Source organism: Macrobrachium nipponense, chromosome 21 (assembly GCF_015104395.2).
Source record: "Macrobrachium nipponense isolate FS-2020 chromosome 21, ASM1510439v2, whole genome shotgun sequence".
Classification (NCBI taxonomy): Eukaryota; Metazoa; Arthropoda; class Malacostraca; order Decapoda; family Palaemonidae; genus Macrobrachium; species Macrobrachium nipponense.
In genome coordinates, this window is record NC_087212.1 from 79,752,107 (window position 1) to 79,761,397 (window position 9,291).

The window sequence follows — 9,291 nt, forward strand, 5'->3', positions numbered from 1 at the left end:
CCAAATCAACCCTTTGAAAGAGTACACTTAGATTTATTAACAGGATTTTACGAGTCAGACAGAGGAAATAAGCACCTCCATAGTAATCATAGATGCTTTGACTCGATATACAGAACTGATAGCGCTTAAAACATAAACCGCAGTCGAGTGCGCTAGAAAGTTTTACGAGTGCTACATTTGTAAACATGGAATTCCACACACCATTATATCAGGACTCGGGCGGAGTTCAATAATCATTTCCTTAACTCCTTGTGCGAATTCCTTTGCATAAAGAAAATCAATACCATGATTTATCACCCAGAGTCTAATGGGCTAGTGGAAAGGGCAAATCGTAAGGTTTTAAACATTTTAAGGGTCACCTTAGGGGGGGGCAGACCCCAACTGGGACATTGCCATACCTGCGGTACTAAGCACACTTAATCACTCGTATCATGTGGTCTATTAAAATGACACCGCACGAGGCACTGTACGGTATCCCAGCTAGAACACCTTTCCATGTACTAACGCCTACAACTAATTTATCCAATCCTCTAAAGGATGTTATGGATGCAAGCATAAGTCGATATAATATACTTCGTAAGAATCTAGAAGAAGCACAAATAATAATGAAAAGAAATCATGATAAAATAGCTAAGCCAACTAGAACATATGCCGTGGGCGATCAGGTATACATACAAGTATACGTACGTAAAGGTTTAAATTATAAACTGACACCTAAGTTTGAAGGCCTGTTTAACATTTTAGAAATATCAACGGCCAATAGATTTAGGTTCAAAAATGTATCCAAACCCACTGATGTGAGAATAGTTCCATTGGCACATATCAGAATCTAAAGAAAGGTAGATGGAGTGAGGGAAAATGGTTGTATATGAAACTTGTATAATATTCATATATATATATCTATATATATATATATATATATATATATATATATATATATATATATATATATATATTAATCTATTTGTATGTAAACCTATTCTTTTACACGAGTTATTACATATATTTTACTCATTGCAGGTTTTCAAAAATGAATCTGTTATTGTTAGGAGTGATAGTGTGTTCAGACATCTTTGTTGTATGAAAGAGCGCTAAGACGAAAGAAATAGAATTTAATCATGGCTCGATTATCAAGAGAACAGACAACATTTTTTATAGTGTCAAGTAATATAGTCATAGAAGTGGATATGCAGGCCATATTTTTGCCTGAAGATGACGTCCTTAACTTAAAGAATGACCTGATGAGGTTTGGCCATTTCGCTTAAAGGAAATGCACAACGTAATTTTCATGCTAACTCAGAGATTTCGCTAGCTCAAACCCTAAGCGTCGCGGAAATGTTGTCTTATGGACATGCAAAATAAAACCGCCGAGGCAGAGGAACTTGCTCGTGACTTGCTGATGTGGTCTGTGCGGCACATAATCTCGAACGCCGCAACCCGCTTATTCTGGCTGGACTAAACATCTTAGGATCTGTTGCGAATCTAGGCTTAGAAATTTCAAATCGCCTTAAGATAAATAATCAAAATAAAAGAATTGAGTTTTTGCAACACAAAACCGAATTAGCTTTGTCTGAACTTCGCAGTCAGTTATCTTCAATCAATCAAATAATGAGTTTAGTAAATGAACATTCAATAATATCGATCAGGTTATGGAAGTTCAACATTTGCTGGCTACGTTAGCTTACTATAGTTCGAAAATAGATCATATCCGTGTGAAATATCACATTTTATTGAGAAATCAAAAGATTATGTAGAAGCTATTACGTAAGCGACAAAGGGTGTGTTATCTCCACACCTCATGCCTATTAAAGATCTGACGTTAACTTTGGAAAATGGACGGGAGAAACTAGGTTATATTCCTTTATTAGACGCCCATAAAGTAGAGTTCTATTATACCCTAATATCAGTCAGCGTTGAAAATTATAGGATTATGATCACTATACCTTTGATTCTTCCGATGCTTGGCAATCATACAAAATAGCACCGTTTCCTACTTTCATGACGAATAACTCAAGTCCAGTAATAGTCCAATTTGACGGGGCATGTTCTGATTTCTTCTGATAGGAAATCATTTACAGTCATTAAAGACTTAGATAAACTCACTCACTGTTCAGATGCCATGAATAATAAAATTTGTACAGCTGATCTCTTTTGAATTCTATCCTATATCAACGGATTCATGTGAGTTAGGCATAGTGCTAAACGGCTCTCTCTCATACAAGCGAAGGTTGTCTGGGAAACTTTTATCCCTTTTACAGTAATAAATTTCAATTACAGAATGAATAATGGCTTCTGGATCCGTTACGACAAAGCCGGTTTCCACGTCGTATGCCCGGATGGGACCACCGCCCATTCCCCAATCTTTGTAGCAGCTGATGGTTGTACGGGGACATCTACAAACTACACCGTCAGAGGGGTCAACACGATAATACGTGAGAAGGCGTTATTTTGCGAACTGTACTTGGGCGTCTACAATCACCCCATCACTACCTCTCCCATACAACGCGCGGGTGGCTCATCGTTTGACGCAACTGGCTGAGATGAACCACACGTCACCGACTTATGCAGGTGGAGAAAATCTTCGTTACTACATTCTGCTGGCCGTGTTTCAGCGTGACGGCCATATTGGTTATCGCCATCAAACATCTTTGCTTGGCGTAGGACTGGAAGCGTACACAGAAGGATCTCCAAGGAAACGTATTGTCCCGTCCAGATGACGTACCCGTTAAACTCAAGTCGTTTGAGTTTAGGGCCGCCTGAAACTGGCCATTTCATTTTGTGCCTAGGGAAATTGTCTGGAATTGTGTTGTGTGTGAAAAGCGGTCTGTATGCTGGCAAAAATGTAGGACAAGAAAGACTCACGCCTTTGCATTTGAACAGTTAAAGTATCTCCCGGGCACCTAATAAAATATCATAGCAATATATACATTAATATACTCCTAAAGGTATTTTTCAGGCACCTAATAAAATATACCAGCCCTATATATTAATCTGGCCACAGTTATACTATTATACAATTGTACCATTATATTTACTATTACAAAGAGTGACAAGTACTCTTTAACAATTATCCATGATCATGTTATAATCTATCAGTAACCACTATTCTTAATCAGGTTACCTATTACCATAATCTATCAGTAACCACTATTCTTAATCAGGTTACCTATTATCATATTAATCATGTATACATGTTAATCCTTTGATTTTTACCTTTTTATTATTTTTGGGTACCATAATCATTATTATTACCAAACATGGATCTAGATTTCCATGCATTTATCTTTGTTTATGAATATGTCGAAAAGGGTATGTAACAGAAACCTTTTTATGCATTTAATCACTTGTTATGTTTATACCTAAACATATGTTACGAGCACGCTCCTAAGAAACAATGTTTAAAGTAACTTTGTTATTCAAGGCTGAATGGTAGCTGTCCGAGAGCCTAATGTAATAAATACATTTTTAGAATTACATGTCTGTAAATAAAAACCCATGACCTGAGGTCATGGCATTAGGAGGGTCCTACGTGACCAATGCAGATCTAGATTACGCTATGCGCTGTCTGCAGTAGCCTGGTTTAAATCTGTTTATATATGTCATCGTTTTTGCATTACTGATAACTTTGCACAACAACTTCCATGGGAAGGCGGTTGACCTGTTAACCTACGCCGGAAACTTGTAACTTCCGAGCCGGCGGACTACGTATGTTTTTATATGAATCGCTGAGATAGCTAATGTTTCGCTATCGACGTGATGCTCTAAAGTTCAGTTCTTTACCAGCGATCAAAACATATCGGTCTCCCGACTGAACTGTCTCTCGTATTATGGAGTTACAGAATAAGTTGTTATACCTTTTTCAACTTATCTGTTTGAATCATCTCCTTTTAGTAAGAAGAACCACTCTACTAAGATAATCACATAGGAGACGGAAGGAACCAGAAATACTTACGAAAATGACCAGTCGTAAGGAGAAAACAAACAGTCTTTCGCAAAAGCGAAAAAAGAGATCAATATATATACCATATTATCATTTAATGTTTGCAAGGATGTCAAACATTGCAGGGGTAGGTTTAAATCTATAACAACAATTTTGTCCTTCACACCCTCAGACACAACGGTTACTGCTTGGAGAGCTGGTATCAACAATCTGTTCTGGTGTCTGTCTCTTGATTAAATTCAATTTGGAAAAAAATCTTTCTGCAGCTGTGTTTTTTTTTGTAGTCGTAAAGCCAAGACTGGAGTGCAAATTGTGAAAAATTATGAAACACATACATACCCTCGTTATCTATTATGCTACCAAGCTTTATGTAGAAGTCAGTTATAGTGCAATCTTTAATATCTTCTGGGATGTCGGTGGTATCTAAATTCCGCCACTCATTATCAAGAGCCTGCAAATCCCCCCCCCCCCCCCCCCCCCCCCGCCCCCCCCCCCCCCCCCCCCCCCCCCCCCCCCCCCATATATACGAGGTACAGATGCAAAAGTCACGCAGAGTAAGAAGACAGCTCCTTGTCTTACTTTGCAACACCTTTTTTGGGTGCAAGAAGGATGCCATATACCATAAATTGTTGTTGAGGTCAAATCTTTTCTTAAGTTGCTGACACATCCTTATGAAAAATTCCCTACATCTAGAGCGAACATCGTCTACCATTACCTTATCCTTCTTATACTCATCCATTTGCAGAAGACCATGAACCTCTGATCCCAAATATATCTGCGGAAGTGGCATGTGATTTACAGCTAAACTTGGATCGAAGGCTACAAGGTCGACCTTGTCCACAACTCAGTGCGGCAAAAATATTTTAATAGAGTCTTGTAAAGCTGAATAATATGTTCATGAAGCAAATGAATGGTTGGAGCGTCTTGCTGAAACATAAGATTGAGTCTGTTAAATTTAGGAAGAATGAAATTTAAAAAGTTTAGGTATAGAAAGACGGATGGATCCCTGATATTTTGAACAATAAATTCAACTGATTTTAGTCTTTCCTGCGCCTCAATTTTAGAAAAATAGAGCTTCAAAGCACTCCATTGTTCGACTACACGTTCAACTGCTGCGTGCAACGATAACCATCGTGTAGTAAACACATGGATGGTAAAATTTTGTGTGGCTTTAGGTCAAGAAATGTTTGGGCAAGTTTCAGTTCATGCTTCCGTTTTGCACTATGGGCAAAGTGTGTATAAATATTTCTTACGAGATCTTCGCAATGCCTTGGTAAATATTTGACTGCTTCTGATGCACATAAATGAACACTATGACAAATACATTTGAAAATAGCTATCCCTGGAATTCCCCCTCCCATACCCTACTGCTAATTGAATTGTTACCTCCATAATATTCGCTGCTCCATCAGCAGCGAAGCCAACAAAATTTTCTAAAGGTATGTTATAGGACTGCAAGGTATTCATGATCAATCTAAACAAGTTCTCCCCTGTTGATCCTACCATTTCGTCATTTTCGTCATACATATTGATGAGTTGCAGAGTGCCTGTCTTGAAACTTTTCATGTCTTTGTCAAAAAATTTGACAACTATTGTCAGACATTTCGTCGTGCTAACGTCAGTACTTTCATCAATGATAAGGGAGAATTTGTTTTCTCTTAGTTTACTGGCCAAGTCATTTGTCATACACATACCTAGCGCTTTTGTTAACTCTGTGCATTTTGTTTTTTTCATGCACATTGCTTGAGCAATGTCGGAGTCAGGGAACATAGCCTTGCATAGATTTACCATGTGGTCGACGATTGTGAATGGCAAATTATGTTCACAGATGAAGCATACCATCAAAATCATTGCTAAAGCAACACTCCCGCCATGCTGTAAAGGAACTCCATTGTCCTCTTGCTCCATCTGCTCTCTCCGTTGTGTAAGAGCTTCTTCATTTGCAGCATGAACCTGTGTGCGCTATTAATGAAAATCAATAAAACATCAATATGGATGAGGTAAAAATCGGTAATAACAAAACATTGTGTATAAAATCCAAGAATATCAGCAATCAATAAAAAATACCAAGATTATATTGCAACCTCCCTCAAGAATGCATACAAACTGCACAAAAATTGTGCATCATATTTTTAATTTTTATGGGATTTTGGTAAACCAGTTACCGATTTTGGAATATACATTGCCTAATGTCGCTTGATAGTTGTTAAGTCAGCATTAAATTCCTTGTGACAAGTACTGCATTTAGCTTTAGTTTCGTCATCTTCAACTCGAGCTAGCCAGGGTTTGAAATCCTCTTTGGTCAGCCATTCGTCCCGAAGTTTCCTTTTAGCTGCCATGCCAACCTGTTATTAGATGTTTTCCAAGAAAATCCGAATAAGCTTTATTACTTCTCTCTCTCTTTCTTTCCAAACGAACATTCTTGATTCTGATTTAATAGAAAGCTTCAATGATTGCAGACGACGCAATACGAGGAAAATGGATCTGCATAGGTATTTATATCAACGAAATGAGTTATTTTTTACAAATTAATCATATATCCATTTTCAGTAAAAAAAAAAAAAAAAAAAAAAAAAAAAAAAAAAAAAAAAAAAAAAAAAAACACCTAGGCTAGAACTAACCCTACACACGTGTAGCGTTGTATTTTGGTTTCAGCAAAATTTTGAAGCGGTTTCAAAGAGCCTCTGGATGGAAGACAAGTGTGTCTTCAAGTGACTTCGATGACTTGGCTAAGTTATAATCATCAAGTTTGTACTATTTCACTTACAGATTTAGGATGCATTAAGCAATACCAAATCTTTGAATATTTTTTTTTCTTTGAAGAGGATAATAAAAAATAAGGTATATATATGTACATTTTATTATACTATTATATCTTCATCCTCCAATGAGTCAGCATTTCTGTGAATACGTAACTTTATATAATTAACAAAATATGGAGTGCAAAAGCATTATGGATACTAATGTACTAAGAATATACAGTATGACATTTACATAGGGAATGTAACCTTGACAAGGCATGTGGAATTTTTGAGGAATATCTGTAGAATGTGTCTATGCTGTGTCCCATATGGCGACAATTGGCATCTAGAAAGCCACACTTCTTGCCAGATATGACTAGAAAACAGCAAAACGGCAAACACTGGCGGGGACCTTTCAGACAGTGGGCGCCATGCAGAGAAAGACTCGTCTGAGGGGTGGCAAAAATTTGGCTGATCAAAAGGTACACCGTGAATTATGCTTTTGATTTGATAATACTAAATAATATAAAAATGGTTGAATAATGAACCAACACCAGCTTAGGCGTACAATAAGTATTTAAAAGTTTTATTCCAAAGTTCGTAATATTCTGGGACATCATCAATTTGACAATTTAATTTTTTTTTTCCTTTCTCGTCCAGTAAATCCTTTTGAGCTGCTTCCATGAGGTGATAATATGATGCCATTTCAGTATTGCTGCAACATCCGACCACATCCATTGGCATTTTACAAATCGGTTCATTTGGGCTGTTCAGTTGTTTCAGCCCTGCCACTCCCTCATCTATCTTCTGTCATTTATTATTCGTATTTAATTATTACCGTGATAGATGTACGCCAGATGTATGCATACACTTCCATACACAGTGTGATAATGGATTATGTAATCGCAAAGAGTTCTGAGCAATAAACACCTTCATACAAACAACACAAAACATTTAGCACAAAATAGGTTGTATGATCTGACACTTATTGGTACATGTAAGGTCAAAAAGTATGCATACATAGGCCCTCATTCATACAAATATCAGTAACACAGTTCAGACTTTGTTGAATTAAAAAACCTTTGTATGAATATTTAATTATAAGGAAATTTTGGTGGTGATAAAAAGACAAAAAAGTTAAACCTTTAATCTCAGTTCTATTAATTAATGATTTTCAAACTCACTTCAGAGGAAGACCGACTGATTCATTTGTACGTGTAACTGGCGGCACAAAACCTGTGGTCATCAACGATAAAACGGACTCCGGTGAAAACTCAGTTACGGGACGTCATCTTAAAATGAAAGAACTCATGAATAGTATACATAGATACACAATTATTATATAATAAATAATCATCGATATAATCCAATTGATTACTAATTATTTTACACTTGACCACAAAACAAGACAACTGACTGAATTTTGCTTTGTTTTTCTTTCTGGAAATGTGAAAATAACTGCGGTATTAATTAAACTGAACTAACTAACTCTCTCTCTCTCTCTCTCTCTCTCTCTCTCTCTCTTCTCATCGTCTCTCTCTCTCTCTCTCTCTCTCTCTGAACTAAACTTTTGTATACTTATTCACTTAAACATACTTAGGAAAGTAATTTAAACAGCCTTAACACACAGTTTAATATAATTATTAACACCTTACAATTAACAACAAACACGCTGAAGGTGGCAAGCCAAATAGTACATTCGTATGTTAGACCGCTTTACAGTTAAATGGAATTCCTGTCGACGAAAGGACTCATCCAAAACGTAGACGAAGCAAGAAAGTCCTATTCAGTGAATATGTTTAGCTCGTAACCACTCTGTCCTATAAATATGAACAATATCACTATTAGTGACATGGAAACAGTAAGTCAAATAAATTAAATTAACCCAGGAATTAACTCAGAATTCAAGCTGCATAAATTTTTACAGGGCTTCGACACAAAATAAAACTAACCAAAGCCATAAACTTCATAATAATGCAACATTTGACGCAAATAACCTGGAAATTTTATATGAATAAATTGACCCAAAAGGACCAAGAATAGTTATTTAATAATTAAGGATTTAGCAAGACCTTTACTTAAATATAAATTAAAGTACTGGCAATAACAAGGAATCGAACTAATACCCGCTTCCTTCAGTTGAACCCCATACCTGTTATTGTCCAGAGAGGCATATAAGTGGAAGTGACGACGACGTTCACCACTAGAGCCAGTTGCAGATAAAGGAGCCAATTATACGACACATCAAGCTTGGGCTCAATCACACACAACGATGCTGAATACATCAAAGTAAACCCTTGGTCATAACTCGAGGACGAGGACTTCAGAACTGCATACGTCTCGACGTGGCACATGGTCGTGGCAAACCAATCGAAGAAGCTATCCAGTGGTCCAGTGAGGGTTTTACAACATCCACATAATGTTTATATTCCTCACTGTATAATCATCGACGAAGAAACGCATCTGCGAAAAGCACTTGAACACGAAGATTAGTAATTTCACAGAAGGCTTAGAGGAATAGAGGAGGAGTTGCTGCCATACTGGCCGGACGGAGTGAAGAGTCTCTTCTGTCTTTCAGTACATAACCATATCGGCTTGTTTAGTTATAAC

The 9,291-nt window shown here is 37.0% G+C and overlaps 1 pseudogene; it reads right to left on the reverse strand.

Moving 5' to 3' along the window:
• LOC135197535 (uncharacterized) overlaps nucleotides 1-5,935 on the reverse strand; it is an 8,931-nt pseudogene extending 2,996 nt beyond the window's left edge.
• Nucleotides 5,936-9,291: the final 3,356 nt, after the last annotated feature.